The 16,421-nt window shown below is 39.6% G+C and overlaps 1 long non-coding RNA gene, 1 other non-coding gene and 1 pseudogene across 2 annotated transcripts; 2 read left to right on the top strand and 1 right to left on the bottom strand.

Annotated features, from left to right (window-relative positions):
* Positions 1–6: 6 nt before the first annotated feature.
* LOC131736679 (uncharacterized) lies at positions 7–11,589 on the top strand. Its single transcript, XR_009328286.1, has 3 exons — positions 7–891; positions 6,507–6,617; positions 11,547–11,589. It is a non-coding gene; the product is annotated as an uncharacterized LOC131736679 (long non-coding RNA).
* LOC117428424 (selenoprotein M-like) lies at positions 3,895–10,101 on the bottom strand (annotated as a pseudogene).
* LOC117969784 (U5 spliceosomal RNA) lies at positions 11,021–11,135 on the top strand. Its single transcript, XR_004662673.2, has one exon. It is a non-coding gene; the product is annotated as a U5 spliceosomal RNA (small nuclear RNA).
* Positions 11,590–16,421: the final 4,832 nt, after the last annotated feature.

The following is a 16,421-nucleotide window of genomic DNA, read 5'->3' as shown; positions in this document are numbered from 1 at the left end:
CCGTTTTGATGTGCAGATTGTTAGGCCGCTGCTTCCTGGAAGCGTATGGCTTAACAGGAAGTGTTACTAAGGAGCAGCTGTTTACATGTTGAAATCTATAGTGATGTACTCAAAATATACAGAATCAACGACACAAAACAAAATCACCAGTGATCCTGTTGCTAAGGCTTAAAGAAATGGATTTGAAGGCGTTTGGTAGTATTCCTGTACAGCAGTGCTGCCCAAACATGGTCCTGGAGAGCCCCTATCCAGTAAGTTTTGTAGGTCACCCTAAATCGCTAATTTCTAAAGACTGGAAACATAGGGAAGTTATTGATCAATTAAGCAAATAACTTGTTCAATTAAGGGAACTCTGGTCATTGGGCCAGTTTACATGCTGAGAAAATGTCATGACTTGTTTACTGTCATGACTTATTTAAGGTGGTACGGTCTGGATTACAATTTAGTTAGTGTTGGTTTATGTTTAGTTTATGTTTGAATACAAATGTAATACATTATACAAAAATCAAATTCAACATGAAGTTTCAAAGCAGGAATTGTTAAATTAAACAAACCAAAACGATCTAAAATTATAATTCAGCCGTACCACCTTCAATAAGTCATGACAGTAGACAGATAAGTCATGACATTTTCCCAGCATGTAATCCAGGCCATTGAGGGCTGAAAAGGGTAGTTCATTTTTTTGTACCAAATGATCTCTAAATGACTTCATTTAATAAACCACCTTCTTAATTGATCACAGTGAAATTGTTCCAGGTGTTAAGAAATTGATGATTAAAGGTTACCTATAAAACCTGCTGGATAGGGGCTCTCCAGGACCGGGGCTCTCCAGGACCGGGGCTCTCCAGGACCGGGTTTGGGCAGCACTGCTGTACAGTATACCTTTTCCAGGTAATGGCCTCCTGTAACTCACAATACAATAACCACCCCTACCTCACCTGTTGCATATAGAAGACTATTTAACCTGGTAACGTGCTACAGTATGAAACTAACACACTTCACACTGGTGTGTTGCTGTTCCTCATGTAGATGAGGAAAGCTACACACATCATGCAAACAGGGTTTTGGAAGCAATATGTAGTACAGCTATCTTAAACCTTTCAAGAACTTCCTCATAACTTGTTCAGGTCAATTTCCTTGGGATCCAGGTTCAAACAGAACATGTGGGTCCATCTAATGATAAGTCTGGGTGACTTCTTCATTTGTCATTTGAGGCAGCAGCTGGTTGGTTAATATGCAGGAGATTTAAATATATGAAGGCGATTTTGATTATTATTATTATTATTATTATTATTATTTTTAGAAAAGGCAGTTACTTATTTGAACCCAAAATGCTGATTTTGCAGTTGACTGACCCCAAGGAAGCACAGGCAGCGAAAGGGTTATCCGTATGTAATAATTAAAAGGTCTGAAATGGTAAATCACAAATTCCGTTTTCGCCATGATGTGTTTCTTCAAGCCTTCGAATGTGAGGCTTGCATTCAGGAATGGCAGTTTAATAGAACGATTTATTAGAACTTTGACAAGCTGCCTTGTAATCTACCTGTTTTCAGGTAATCCCCACTTCTGTCTCCCCATTACTCCCATTGAAACTCACCTCTCGTAATGCACCTGTGCTGACAGTAAGATGCAATGTTTTTAGCTCCACTCCAGGTACAGAATGCTCAGTATAATGTCATTTTACCATAACTCTGCATGCTTTTAAAACACACGTTTACTTGAATTGTTTTTGTTGTTTTTTATTTAAAGAAAACTATAAGCACTGATAAGGAAAGTATATTTTCTCTGTATTATTTTTTCAGTAACGTTATTGTGACACAAGTAGATTTTTGGCTCCAGTCTGCTCGCAAGCGGCATATCTTGTGTCTTGGCTTTTGTGTGTGTGTGTGTGTGTGTAACAGGTTTTTTTTTTAATGTAGATTTCAAAGGCGATTTTATTTGTTAAGACTTCAAACTATTGATCTCTCTGAATCCAGAAATGTCTATCAAAAGATGCAGTTAAAAGAGCGGGAAAAAAAACCTTAAAATGGCTTAAATTATATCAGTCTAAGCTGTGGGTCTCAATACTTCACTTGCACTGTTAAGAGATAATCTTTTCATAACCTATATAAATGATCTTAAAGTATGGAAGTATTAGGCCACTGTTTAGCTCAATTTGAATCTTTCTACACAGAGAATGGATATCGCAAATCCAGTCTTTTCTTGTCTAGATGATCACTCCCATAATGCCCCTGGGTTGGCGTGACCTGGATGGGCCTGGTAGGCAGGCTGGAGCCCCACCTCAGGCTTTTATCAATTTTGTGTACACGGACTGCACGCAAAAGACTGCCAGTAGAATAGCTCTGTATAAATAGGTGTTTTTTATTTTGGTGTTTGTGTATGTGTATGTGTGTGTGTGTGTATATATATAGCTGGCTCTTTGAGCTAATTATATATATATATATATATATATATATATATATATATATATATATATATATATATATATATTATATATATAATATATATATATATATATAAAATATTGTTTTATATATATTGACACTTGTTTATAACAGTCATGACCGGTTTTGTATGCAGATCAGATTGTATTCAATGTGTGATCATAACTGTGATCCTATTATAATGGCTAAAGAGATTCCTGGAGCCCCACTCCTACACTACACTCTGTCTTACCACTGATAGACCCCTTACAGTGAAGAAAAGTTCCTAGTTCTTGGCCGACCCCAAAATCTGCTTTGATTTCATAATTAATCATATTTGTAGTTGCATTAAAAAAAAAAGTATATTGAATACTATTAAAGTTGTTACACTGCTTAAAAAAAAAAAAAAGAAAAAGTTTAGTGATTTCTAATATACACCTGCCTATTTTCTGATAGGTATGTGTATCCATTTTTTGATTAGTATCCTGAATTTAAAACCCAAGATTGTCAACTGCTTAAAATAATTCACATGTTTCAATATAGCTATGACACAATCACTAGTATTAGTCCAGAATGAACCGTTTTTATTTGATTAGTGATGCAACTGATCCTGTATGCCTGTCATGTGTCTCAAGTAAGTTGTAAGTTAGGGTTGTAATATACTGGTAGAAATATTCCAGGCTGGGATGTTTAATCTTGTTACCTGGAGACCCAGAACTGCCTAATCTGAATCATCGACTGCCCTGATATAAAAAGCTGTAAATGTTGAGCCTCATATTTCAAATGTTTTTTCTTGAACCCTCATTTTTAAAGCATGTGCAAATTCAGAGAGGAATACTTATCATTTTTATCCTGTATTACACCCTGAAGGAACCGCTTGGAACTTCTGCATTGTATATCACATTTTTAATACAACACAATAACAAACCTACATTTTAATTTGCAAATAAGCTTTTAAGGTACATTTATAGATGTTTCTGTCATATGCCATATTGAGTTATTCATAGTGGTTGGAGAACCCCTAGATAACATATATATATTTTATTTTTGATTTTGCAAAATTTCAGTTTACTCCAGTAAGAAATTGGCACTATTTTTGTGAAAGGAATATGCCCCTGCATTGTTAATAAAAATGCAAGTAGACAAATCTTTGGGTTAATGTTTTCAGAGTCATAACAGAATAATTAACATTTATTGGTATAGTGCGTGTTGCTTTCACTAAAGTGGGGCCAACATCTCCTATTCATTCTTATTCAAAGTTATTCTCTCCATTGATTTGGTTGCTTTCTAAAGGAGTTGGGAAAGGAATCGCCCCTCATTGGCTACAGGATTATTTCAGGAAGGCTTCACCTTTGGAGATTGGACCAGACCAAAGCCACCCCTCACCTGCCATCTGCTTCCAGCCTCGCATCTTGTAGATAAAGACTAGAACACGTTCTGAAACACGGTTTTATTAAACACGTATTAATAATGTGACTTCAGAAATAAAGCTCTATTTTAAAACGGTCTACTACTGCCTCATTAGTGCCTTTTCATCCCTAGTAATATTATCACTAGTCCCCCTTCCCTGCTGTTGAAGGTATTTTGGTTCTTTGCTTTTATTTTATGTTTGGAATGGGCAGTTATGACAGAGTGCTAACAATGAGAAGATCATTGTGCATGTCTATAAAATGACGAGCAGACACAGAGTAACAGTTACAGGATTTATTCCATCCAGAGTCTGAAGTGGCCACTCTGCTCCAGTATCTCTCCCCAGGCTCAATTCCCCCTGCCATTGTGAACGCTACACATCAGCCCTCAGCCAGCCAAAGACTTTCAGCTCAGGGCATCACTCTGTTCAGCTGCAGGCAGGGGGCGCCAGACCAGGGAGACACAAGAGAGACAAAGCAAAACAGTGTATTATAAAAAACAAACATTTTAAACCCCATACAGAACAAAATATTTTTGTGACAGCTATCATGAATGAATGGGCTCTACAACATCAATCCTGCCGTATGTAACTGAAGCCAGTCCTATGAGTATACATACTAATTCAGTGGTCCAGGTTTGTAAGGGGAGCCCCTTGATTTAATTTTTCTAAAGAAGCTTCACTTCTCTCCCCCATTAGCTTAGATTTCTGAAGACTTCTTTACAGTGAAGGTATGCTGTGCAACAGAAGTCCTGGGTTCAAGTCTGTCTTGAGTCACATCTCCACTTATACCCACCCTATCTGAATAATGCATAATCCACAACTATTTAAAGCATGCAATTGCTATTCCCTTCAATCACGTTTGCAACATGTTATGACCGCACTTTATTGGTGTGTTGAAGAGTTACAGGAGGAATATGAGGATGGACATGCTCTGTGAAGTTACTTAAGTGCTAAACATATTAAGTTGGGGATTCAAAATATTCACTTACAACTGGGAGGTGTGTGTGTGATTCAGCCTGTGAATAAAACTGCTCACCGATATCTAAAAATTAAACTACTGGTCTAGTATACACACCTCAGGATATAAACTGATACTAGGGGACAAGTGGAAAAATAATCCCTAATGGCCCTAGTTCTTAGAAAGCTTTTAGGATGCCAGTCCTAGGAAGATAGAGTAGTACTCCTCTCATATGGAGTGCAGCTAAACCTAATCATGTCTCTAAAGATGCCACCAATCTTTCACAACCCACTAGAAAGCATCATTGGCCAGCGTAAATGTTTTTCCAGTCAGATGGAACTATATGTACACAGCTGTGCTACACCATCTTACATGGTCTTGCGGACAATCTTGTACTTATTTTTCCAACAAAATGTCCAGTTTTTAAAAAAGGATTAACTGTACACAGGTTTGTTTTTGTTTCATGGTCAACTACTACGCCACAAGAGGGGTGTTCTGTGAACCGAAGCCACCTCTGTAATGACAGGAACAGATGGATTCCTGAATGCTGCTCTTGCTTATAGGTCTGCGTGCTTTGCTTGAGGGTCGTGTTGCTGGGTCTCTGGTGATTGGGTCTCTGGTTCTGTCTCCAGTGGTTCCCCGGTCGGTTCCCTGTCTGCTCCCTGGTTCTGCTCAGTGCTGGCTGGGTCGGGCTCCTGCTTGTCCCAGGGACTGTCCTTTGCAGGGGCGTAGCGGAACTCGTATGGGACCGGGTCATCCGGGTCTGCCTTCTTGTAGAAGCCCAGCGAGACCAGCAGCTCGTTGATCTCTTTACGGGTCATATCGTTTAAAAGGATCCGCTGAAAAACACAGCAGTTAGGCACTCAGTCTTGCTCTGCAGTGGTTTTAACATACCTCACTGTCTGTCTTATTGTTGTAAGAAGTCATGTAATATAGTGACAGCAAATTACTTTTGCAATTATAATATGTTCCACAATCCTCTTGCCGGCAGACATATGGAATGAGACATCCAGGGTCATTATACCAAAGTATACTGGACACAAATATGAATTACTATTGAAATAGAAACACAAGACACCACTGTGAATGAGGTGTTCTGCTCTCAGTGGATACATCTGCAGAAAAACCCTTAATAAGAAATAATAAGCATATGCAAAGCATAATATATACAGCATGACATGTAAAGCGCTATACTTACATCCAACTCTTCATAGTAATGGTTGAGAAGGACCAGCTCCGGGTCAGCTCCAGGGAGGTGTTTCATCACGAGGTTGTGACTTTAAATCAGCAGTTAAGGAGTAGGTAGACAGACCTGCACTGGAACAGAGTGTCACACAGCAGATACAGGGGTTTATTTTAATGATCTCATTCACAGTGGCTGGTGGTGGTTAACCTATTCTCATGACACCCCAACACTCAACAGGATTGGGTTAGGCTGTCCAACCCATTCTATGACTAGATGGGAGTGTCGCTGAAACACTGGACTCAAATGGCTTCATGAATTAGGGGATCTCCAGAGAGAGATGCCTGGTTGCCAATGGTTGCAAATTGTGTTGTCTCCGATATTTTTACTTTTATCTATTTAACCTACCCAATTATCAATATATACAATAAATGCTGAAACCTTAAGGCAACCTTAAGTGATAAGGCAACATTATACTGCAAATGTCTTCTGAACTTTAACCTTTAACTTTTGATTCCTCTGTCGTTCCAGAAACTGGAATCCTCACTTGCAGAAGTCTCTTCATAACAGTCGGTTCACACTGTAGAGTTAACAGCAACCATGTTAACAACCCCACAACAAAACTGCAGGTGCCTTTCTAAGGTAAGCTAATGCGTTTAATATATTATTCCTGTGATGTCAGTTTTGATTTCAGTTAATTGAGACACTCCTCCTACTTGTCCTTACTCATGCTTTACAGTGGTGCAGTCTGAGTGGGGACATGCACACTCACTGTCACTCTGTGTTAGAGAATGAAAATAATGAACATGCAACTGGATTCCTGTCATTATGTTTTTGTGTACGACAGCCACAAAACTTTGATATGTCTGCGAAAGCACAGGTGTAGCTGCCTTTCAACTGGTGGCATGAAAGGAATAGACAGGTATTTTATAGTAGAGATAGTCTTGAACAAAGAAGAACAAAAAATAAAAATAGTCTTGAACAAAGAAGACTACGTGGCGATCTGATTCAAACATTCAAAATCCTAAAAGGTATAGACAATGTCAACCCAGGGGACTTATTTGACCTGAAAAAAGAAACAAGGACCAGGGGTCACAAATGGAGATTAGATAAAGGGGCATTCAGAACAGAAAATAGGCGGCACTTTTTTACACAGAGAATTGTGAGGGTCTGGAACCAACTCCCCAGTAATGTTGTTGAAGCTGACACCCTGGGATCCTTCAAGAAGCTGCTTGATGAGATTCTGGGATCAATAAGCTACTAACAACCAAATGAGCAAGATGGGCTGAATGGCCTCCTCTCGTTTGTAAACTTTCTTATGTTCTTCTTATGTTCTTAATATGTTACAATGTCAAAATATATCCAGACCACTAGAGAAAGCTACCACGCTGTATATAGACTATTGTATAAACTCAGGTTCGGGTCGGGCCCTATAGCAGCAGGTCCGGGTCGGAAGAGGGTCATAAAAATCGGACCCGAACAGGTCTCTGCTCTGTGTATCCACACTCACTCACTGAGAGAGAGTTACCATACATTAGAGTGGACTGCTTTTGAAAGGATACTAAAGAGGGATGTCCTGTGTAACAAAGGCCTTCACCTGCAGAGAATGGAGAGAAGGAACAACTAGGTATTAATTCACTTGTGGTCTTTAAATCCCCAAGCATCTTTGTTCAGTACAGCTGTAAGCTCCCCCCCACATCTTGCTTCAGCATAAGGTGCAATCCCCTGAATGCTCCCTACGCTCTGTTCACCTGAAGGTTGAAGTGCATTTCTAAACAGCATGATAAGCATCAATATTGTCTACAGATGCCTTGCTATTAATGAAATGCCCTCTTGTGTATAAAACAGCTCAGTTCACTGCAGCTGGCCCGGTTGGGATGGAGTCGGTGAGACCGACCTTTGATTGAAAAAGAGATGCAGGTTTGAGTGTAGACAGCAGAACAAATACAACTGTAGACGGACGCAATTCATAACAAAGTCAGATACACTGTGCCTCAGTGTATAATAGAGTCAGGGCATAGAGACATTCCACACTTTTCCACCTAACCATTAAAACAAAATCTGGGGAGTAGTGCGTACAGCCGGATATGAAGAGTTAGAGCAGGCTACTGCAAACAGTCTACAATGCGGATCCTGTACAACCATATGGAAAGATAGACGGGAGACAATAATAATAATAATAATAATAATAATAATAATAATAATAATAGCCTGTACCTCCCTGAGCCGGTTCAGCTGTCATCCTCCGCAGGTCTGTAGGGATACAAGAGGTTGTGGTGAGACTTGGTGCTGCGATTCACATTTCAGACAGAAGCTCATTAAAGTCTGCAGCATTTTCAACAGCTTATTCATGCATTAAAATGATTACCATAGGATACCATTCTATGGCATTTCATTCCAGTCTCCGTTACTTATCTGTTCTCTAATCATTCATAAATTTCAAAAACACTGAATCAAAAATGATACGGTGTACAGTGATGAAGGCACTATCCGATAGGCTTGTCTACTTGACTTATTAGATCAATCTATATCCCCCTGGGATCAAGTTTCTTAGAATTGTTACCGGGTTTCCTAGAAATGATCTTTAAAAACATTCCCTTTGACAACCTTTACAAATGGACCCTTAATATGTCATATGCTCTGAACTGATTATAAGCAATACAGAAGCAAGTTATCCTCCTCAGTTCCAGGGATTTCACTGATTACCTGCTAGAATATATCCTGGCAATCATGGAAGGAAAGCAGACTTCAGTCTTAACCAATTCAGAGCAGGTTTTGCATGAACATGTTTGCTGGTTTAATTAGTAACACACTTTAACTAAGGCTGGGTGCAAGGCAAGTTGATATCCTTCTCTCAGGGCCAGACTGGGACTGTATTGCTATTATATGTCAGTGATGACACAGAACTGAAGCCTGGTTTCTTTAAATTGGAGAGCGTAGTGTATTCAAAATGTGCACCAGCTTGCTCGGTATTAGTGCGATGCAAAACTAATTCAAATCAGATTCTGGAGACAGGGAGATGGTGGTTTGCTTGGTTGTTTTTTATGACGACAGGACCCAGGTTTTAACAACAAAGGGAGGTGCAACATTGGGTCTTTGTTTGTATTATCTTTGAAAATGTTAGGAATTTCAACCTGGTTACATTTTGCTGGAGTCTACAGTATGTTACACAGACATACGGTACATTACTGAGCTAATATGCAGCCTCCAACCGCTGTTGTTTTGGCAAGAAAAAAAACAAATAAAGGGTGTATTGGTAACGAAAAGGTCCAGAATTACTTTACGGTTATAATGACGCGTTGAAAAATACAATATACAGTACCACAACATTATAAACCCGTGAACTTCGATATGTGACAAAGGTAAAATTGCATAGTAATATTACACACTGTTTCAAAGTTTGTATACAAACCAAACAGTAAGCAGTGACAAAAAGGTTTAGCCAAAAGTATTACATTATTTAAAATAAAAATATAAAACAAATACTCAATATACCGTGTCGCTAATTAAGTCAGGACTTGTGTGTTGTGCAAGTTACACGCGATTGGTCCTCTTTTTAACAACGGCCCTGAAGAAAATACCCCTCGTCAACTATGAAAGAAAAACTCTGCTTTTAACTTGAAAATACATTGCACTTTTTGAAGGAATTCGCTTACCTCGACTTTTCCCCTGGCCAAGCCTTCAATTTTCTTTTGGTCTATTTCATAAAGCGAAATGCTCTGGAATAGGCCGGCGAAAATAAATAGTTGCCACATCTTCCTTCAGCGACAGAGAAATGAAGAGTGGTTCGAAACGACACCGCTCCGGCTGAACCGCCGTACTTGGAAAGATGGGCGCTCCGGCTCGGGAGAGGCGAAATGCCACGTCAAAAGCCTTCTGTCGTGTTTTGATTAGTCCAAGGCGAAGAACGAGGGATGAAACATGAGAGATGTTTGTTTTGTGGTGTTTCCCAAATGCTAGATCTCTATGCAAAGGAAGGGTCTCGGGTTACACGCTGTCTTGTTTGTGGTGGTATGTTTAAACAGCAGTACCGCGTATAGTGTGCTTTAGTTTACATTGGGTGGGTGCGCTCATTAGGTGGGACTGGATGCCGTTTTTGGTCTAGTCCTCATCATTAAGGTGCAGAGTGACAGTGCTGGAGAGCTGAATCCGGAGTGTAAACGTTTTAGACCACTGTCCGCAACCCTTTAAATCCAGCTTGTGACAGTTGAGCTTTCCACATACAGGTCACAGCCACTTGTATATTATATGAGGATACACTGATAATTGAATTACTACTGCGAAATCGTTTTATATGACTTTACCAGTCAAGGACAAAAATACAACTGTGCAGGAAAGCACTGCACACAACAGGACAGGTTTACAAGGGTCTGTTTGGATAACAAGTGTGAGAATACTCAAGGTTTTACTGCGCATATACTGTTATATTGCAGGGGTAGTGTCCAATTTGGCTTAAAATAGTTTTTAAGAAGGGTGCCAGGTTTTTATGGTATTACAGACGCACGTTTCTGATTTTACTTACTGTACTCTTGTACTGATGTGCGGAAGAGCAAATCTGTTTGGTTTAGCGACAAGCAGATGTAAAAGGAGGGTGGTGGCCCAGATAGAATTTATTCATTTATTTATTTCAACATTTATTTATTCATTTATTTATTTCTCTATGTATTTATTTTTAATATTGCCACGGATAGTCCTCCATACTCCATAAAATACAGCGATCTGATAGTAAAACGTATTTTGGTAACTTGGAGAAGAAATACCTTGGGTTGAGCAATACTGTTGGGTGGAACGGCGCTGCAGGGGTGAATCACATTTGCATACCCAGAATGCACTCTGGCAGAATCTAACTTCCTCTTATGAAATGCATGCTTTTAAAATATCATATTTAAATCTAAATGTCAACATACAGTACTTGTATACTGTTTTGGTTGTTTTTCTCAAGAATTAGACGTTAAAATGCTCGTTTAAAACAAACAAAAATAATAACCGTCCCTTGTTACAATAGCAATATGAGTAGGTTGCCTTCTGCACTAACAAATGTTAATATACTCTGGTTTCTCTTCAGATCGCATAAATCTTTCGCCTTTTACTAAAGATTTCCGTGGAGAGGAACATTTATGAGTTTCAACTAATTTTTTGATGCCCTGCTTTGGCGGGGCTTCCTTGTGTGGTAAAATAATAGAATTGCAGTATGTAGTGTTGGTATGATAAATGGGCGTGCTATTCAAAGTAACATTTGTTACAGACTGCAGTCTTCTTGATCACACTAAGAAAGTGGGTGTCTTAGTTGTGTATGTATAGTAGAACCGGTTGTACCCCCACTTTCATCCAATCACTCAACCATTTGTGCAATAGTGATGGTGGGAAGGGAAGTGAAGCCTCTGAATCATTTGGTTCGCAAAATTCACTGAGCCGAAGCAGACGAAACGCTTCATGCTCTTTAGTGCCATCTCTTGGTAGATCTGCACAACTCAATACATTAAGTTTAGGCACAGACCTGCACAACAGCGCCAAAATCATGTTGTGGCGGCAGCAGTATTACATCCGTAGTGTTTTTTTCTTTCCCTGCAGCTAAAACTACCTTTGTGGAATGTAAAGAAACTGGACGGATTTCTTTCTGATCCAGTACAGAGCCCAGAACACTAAATTATGGAAGAATGTAGCAAATGCAGTTAAGATTTCCATTACACGAGAGTAGATGTTAAAACTTCATGCTGATTTGAACTCGGCTCTCGCCAAGATAAGCACCAACTAAGACGTAGCTTTACAGTAAACTAATGTGATCCATATGTGTCTCCATCCATTTACGTTTCCTTCATATGATGATGTAGATATCCTTCTGTCTGGTGTTAATGGCTGAAGTGTAATGCTGGCTCCAGGGATCATCTTATTTTGCCTCCCTGGCGCATCAGCACACACAACGGCTGCGATGCTGGCTCCGGGGATCAACCATAGTGCGGCCTCCCCAGCGCATCAGCATGACAACCGTCTGGATTGAGCTAAGTAGGGTACATCTCTGGGGTTTTCAAGTGGGCACCTTCCATCCTCAGTGTTTCGTCGACTAGCCCACGACACCTAGAGGGCTCGATGGTGATTCTGGCGTCCCAGCATCACTCCCCTCCGTCCCCCACTCAACTCAGCCCAGCTTACTTACCTGTACATCAGCGTTTCTTTCTTTCTATTGTGCTTGAGATCCCCAGCCAGAATCTTTCCGTCTTAACCACAGCCAGTTGCTGCTTCTCTCTGCTGCTTCAGATAAGTTCTTCACTGTGCGACGCAACTCTTGGCCACTGAATCCGACGTCTCTGAGAAACCGGGTTGTAGAGTGTGCCACAAATCCTCGACAACCCACTTCCACTGGGTAAACCCGGACTCTCCATCCTCGCTGTTCCGCTTCAGTGGCTAGTCGAGCATACCGCAGTTTCTTCCTCTCATACGCCCTCATCTACAGCATCCTCCCATGGCACTGTTGTAGTGCAAAATTGAACTTAATTGTTGGACACTGCCGTCAACAAAAGATAATGATGCTGGGTTAATGAGTGAAATGCTATTGGAAATATTACTACTAAAAGCTGGATTAGACCACAATAGTTCATAGTGTGAGTATGGCGTTGATAGCATCGTTCTCTTTAGAGCATTAGAGAATCAATTAATTTATTCTGTAATTACAAAAATATCCACAAGAGGGAGAGGCCTTATTTTATTGCCTTCACAAACACATGCCATAAAACTGCCGATAGAGTTTTTATGCCCCTGCCAGGACAGCACAAATTCAACATCATACGTGAGCATCCTCAAGGATTACCACCTTTTAATTCCTTCTTGGAAATTTGGGATGGAACTGGGCAGCGAAACTTGTTCCGGGGATATGAAGCACCGGCCAACTGAAACTCCTACACTCAGCCCTCAATCTCTTGCAGCAGGAAGGTGAAGCTTTTATATATTACAGAAAACACATCGGGGCTGCAATTCACAGAACAGAGTATTCAGCTAATTCAAACCAATGTGTGTGTGTTAAACATTTTTACAATTTTAAACACAGAATAAATGTAATTGTTAACTGAAAGCAAGAGCAAATACTTGATAAGTCCCACTTTTTGCAAATAGAGTTTGTGTCCTGATAGTATACAGAAGTACTGCTTAATACCTTGACACAGGAGACTGCAGTTCTATGCCTACCGATTAGGGTACTTACCACTTACCTGCCAGACTTTTGCACTGACGGCTTCCATTGTTAGATTAGTGCAGCACAGGTATTATAAACCTGATACCAGGTGTTGTGTGGCAGACTGTGTGCTTGATAAATGATATCTGTCTTGCTTACTTGCATTTGGGTCAATCAGGTGTGTATCTCTAATGGTTGTTGAGTACTAAATGCTCCAGGACTAGCATATAGTAGCATATTGTTGTTTAGAGAATAATATTTCAACCATCCTGCTGGGGGACTGACCAGCAATTTTGTATTCTGATTATATATATATATATATATATTGCATTAGGTTAGGATTGCTTTAAAGGTGATCAGGTTTATATGTAGATGCTCCTGATAGTATTGAAGTTCCTGGAGCATTTATTTAGCTTTGGACAAATCAACAATTGCCAAGTTATTGTAGGCAACAGTTTGGCCTGTTAGCAGGAAATAAGGTTGGATCAGCCACTGCTAACTTCTTAAGTGTGTAGAGTGGTGACCAATGGCTCCAATCACAACAGAAATGCACATTGCTGCCAATTTCAATTTCATTACACATTGCACTTTAGCACTTGCAATCAGAACCTCTCGGAATCAGTGTGCACATCATAAAAATGAGAGCAAGGGACAGTAAATCTCAAAAAAATGCAACCCTAGTGCTTTCAGCTTTGATTTTAGCCATGGGTCACACATCTCTAGGACAAACACTTTAGAAGAGCAATCTCACAGACTTGAGACCTGGGTTATCTGGTAACCGCTTAGGCAACACAACTGGGAAATGACGTTTATAAGACTCTCTATGGGGTTTAGTACCCAGGAGTTATCTAATCATTTTCTGAGGAATGGTGTGACTCAGAGAGCAGCTGCATGCCTAGTATGCAGTACTTATCTTCTCCACAGTGCTGCGTTTCAGTGTGTGTGTAGATAAGGCTTTTTTTTCCATCATTGGTTTTCCAGCTGTAGCTGCACTTGTTTTGACCACAGTGGTTAGAAGAGAACAGTGTGTGCAGGCTATCTACGCAAATACAGCAACGTGTGCTTGTTTTTGTTATGTCATCTGTTCTCATTTACTTCAGTAGAAATTCTTTCCTTTTTTAAGACTCTACGAAGAACTTATATTGCAGCAGAATTCTATTTGTTTATCAATCAATCAATATTTATTTTATATAGCGCCTTTCATAGTGGACCACCATGACAAAGCGCTTTACAAGATAGTAAGGAACAATGCATAATACATTAAATACATTGAAATACAGGGTATAGTAGATTAAAGACAACAGTAAAAAAAACAATGTAAATACATTAAATACAGGCATAATACATTAAATAAAAGGCTAGGATGTGAATTCTAAACATTGTGGATGTGTGTGTCAAGCAGAATTATACAAATAAGATATAGCGTGAAAAACCTGAAATAGCAATTTAGACAACAGTTAATTAGAGATATCAGGCTTACAGAGCATTATCTGAAGGCTCTGCTTAAAAGTGAATGATAGGTGATAGTTGGGCATATTACAAAGGATGTATTATTTGAAATAATAAAATGGTAATTTTATAAAATGAGAAATAAACTGCTTGAGAACCTAATGTAGATTTTAAAATGACAAATGACAAGAAAAAGGCTGCTTTCTTCTAAAAGTGTACCTTCGTAAAAGCATATCAAAGTGTAGTAAAGCTAATTGCAATATTATTCCCCTGAGTAGCATGCAATACATACAATATTTAAACACTGGATTGGAAGCAGTCCTGAATCCAATGCAGTATCGCTGGATAGAAGAGGTTGGTGAAATGAAGCTATTTAGAAGTTGAAAGTGATCTGTTGAGAAGACTGGTAAATGATATCCCCCAACTTGTGCACAACAACTACACTGCTAAACTATTAATTCATTTAAAATGAATGGTGTATTTGTATATCAATGATGCAGATCTACAGGAATAATGTAAGCAAAATAGTGCTGTCCGCATGAGAGCAAGCTATGCCAATGTCAAGTTTCATCAATTTTACATGGGAGAGTGGCAATCGGAGGACCGCTGCACAGGAAGTCACATGGTTTGTAGGAAAAGTCCCTGTGGTGTCGTCAAGGTAATCTTAGTGTGGTTTATGGTCCTGGTATAATGATTGCTCAGAAGCTAGTTAGTGTGAGCTGCTGTGTGTGTGTGTGTGTGTGTGTGTGTGTGTGTGTGTGTGTGTGTGTGTGTGTGTGTGTGTGTGTGTGTGTGTGTGTGTGCGTGTGCTGTGAACACTGTGTATTGTTTGTTCAATCCCCACATTTAGATCCTTGGAGATCTCACTTTGAAAAGCAATTGAGAACCCGCCTTTAAAGGTCTCCTGTGTGTGTTCAGCTGGGTCACATTGATTCACTCTGGTAAAACTTTAAAAAAAAAAATCATTCAGCAGTACACAATTACGTTCATGCACAATATTCTTTAGACACAACAAATATGTGCCGCTTCTCAATGCCAAGTGCTGTAATGTGTATTTAAGTGTACTGTACTTTAAAAAAATTTAAAAAAACGTCACGAAACATTACTTGACGAGAGCCACACCCCGGAAACTAATAAAGGCTCAGTCATTAGGCACTGTCCAGGAGGCAGGGGTGGGGCTTTGTTGTGTAATGTTGTGTAACCGAAGAAAATCTGCACAATATGATGAAGTGTTTTTTTTTTTAAGTTCTAAATGAGAAACCAAGAGATTCGTATACGTCCACACATTGTTTTAGGCGATCTGTATAATATTCTATCAAATATATTACTGAGTTGTTTGTGCGTGCTTTGTCATTTGTTTTTTTGTGTAGATTTGAAGTACATACGGATCTGTCTCTTTAAAACAATGCACTTGCTAACAGTAACACTGACTGGTGTAATACTTGCGTTGCACTGGCCTATGTAAAACGAGGTACGTTGTTCTGGGAGTGTATAATCCCCCTCTCCACTCTCATCTGATGCACCACAGATAGTCATCACTATGACTGGAGCCTATTATCCAGTACATAGTAATTTGTACTAGAATACCATTCTAGTACAAAGTAAATACGAGCCGCACTATTGCTACTGGAATTATGGACGCTGTCGGCTATTGAGTACAGTGTTCTTAATATAGAGTCGCGCCAATGCTTTCTGATTCGATGACTTGTAATCTTTAAGGCCTGCATGTAGCGGTTTACAGTAGCAAGTATGCTGTGCTTTTTGTGTTGCCTTTTCAATAAGATAAAAACACGTCATCCGCCTGCTTCGATTCGTGCATCCATGGCACTGTT

The sequence above is a fragment of the Acipenser ruthenus genome, unplaced genomic scaffold (genome assembly GCF_902713425.1).
Source record: "Acipenser ruthenus unplaced genomic scaffold, fAciRut3.2 maternal haplotype, whole genome shotgun sequence".
Classification (NCBI taxonomy): domain Eukaryota; kingdom Metazoa; phylum Chordata; class Actinopteri; order Acipenseriformes; family Acipenseridae; genus Acipenser; species Acipenser ruthenus.
The sequence above is the reverse complement of the archived record's forward strand: the minus strand, read 5'-3'. Positions and strand labels throughout refer to the sequence as shown.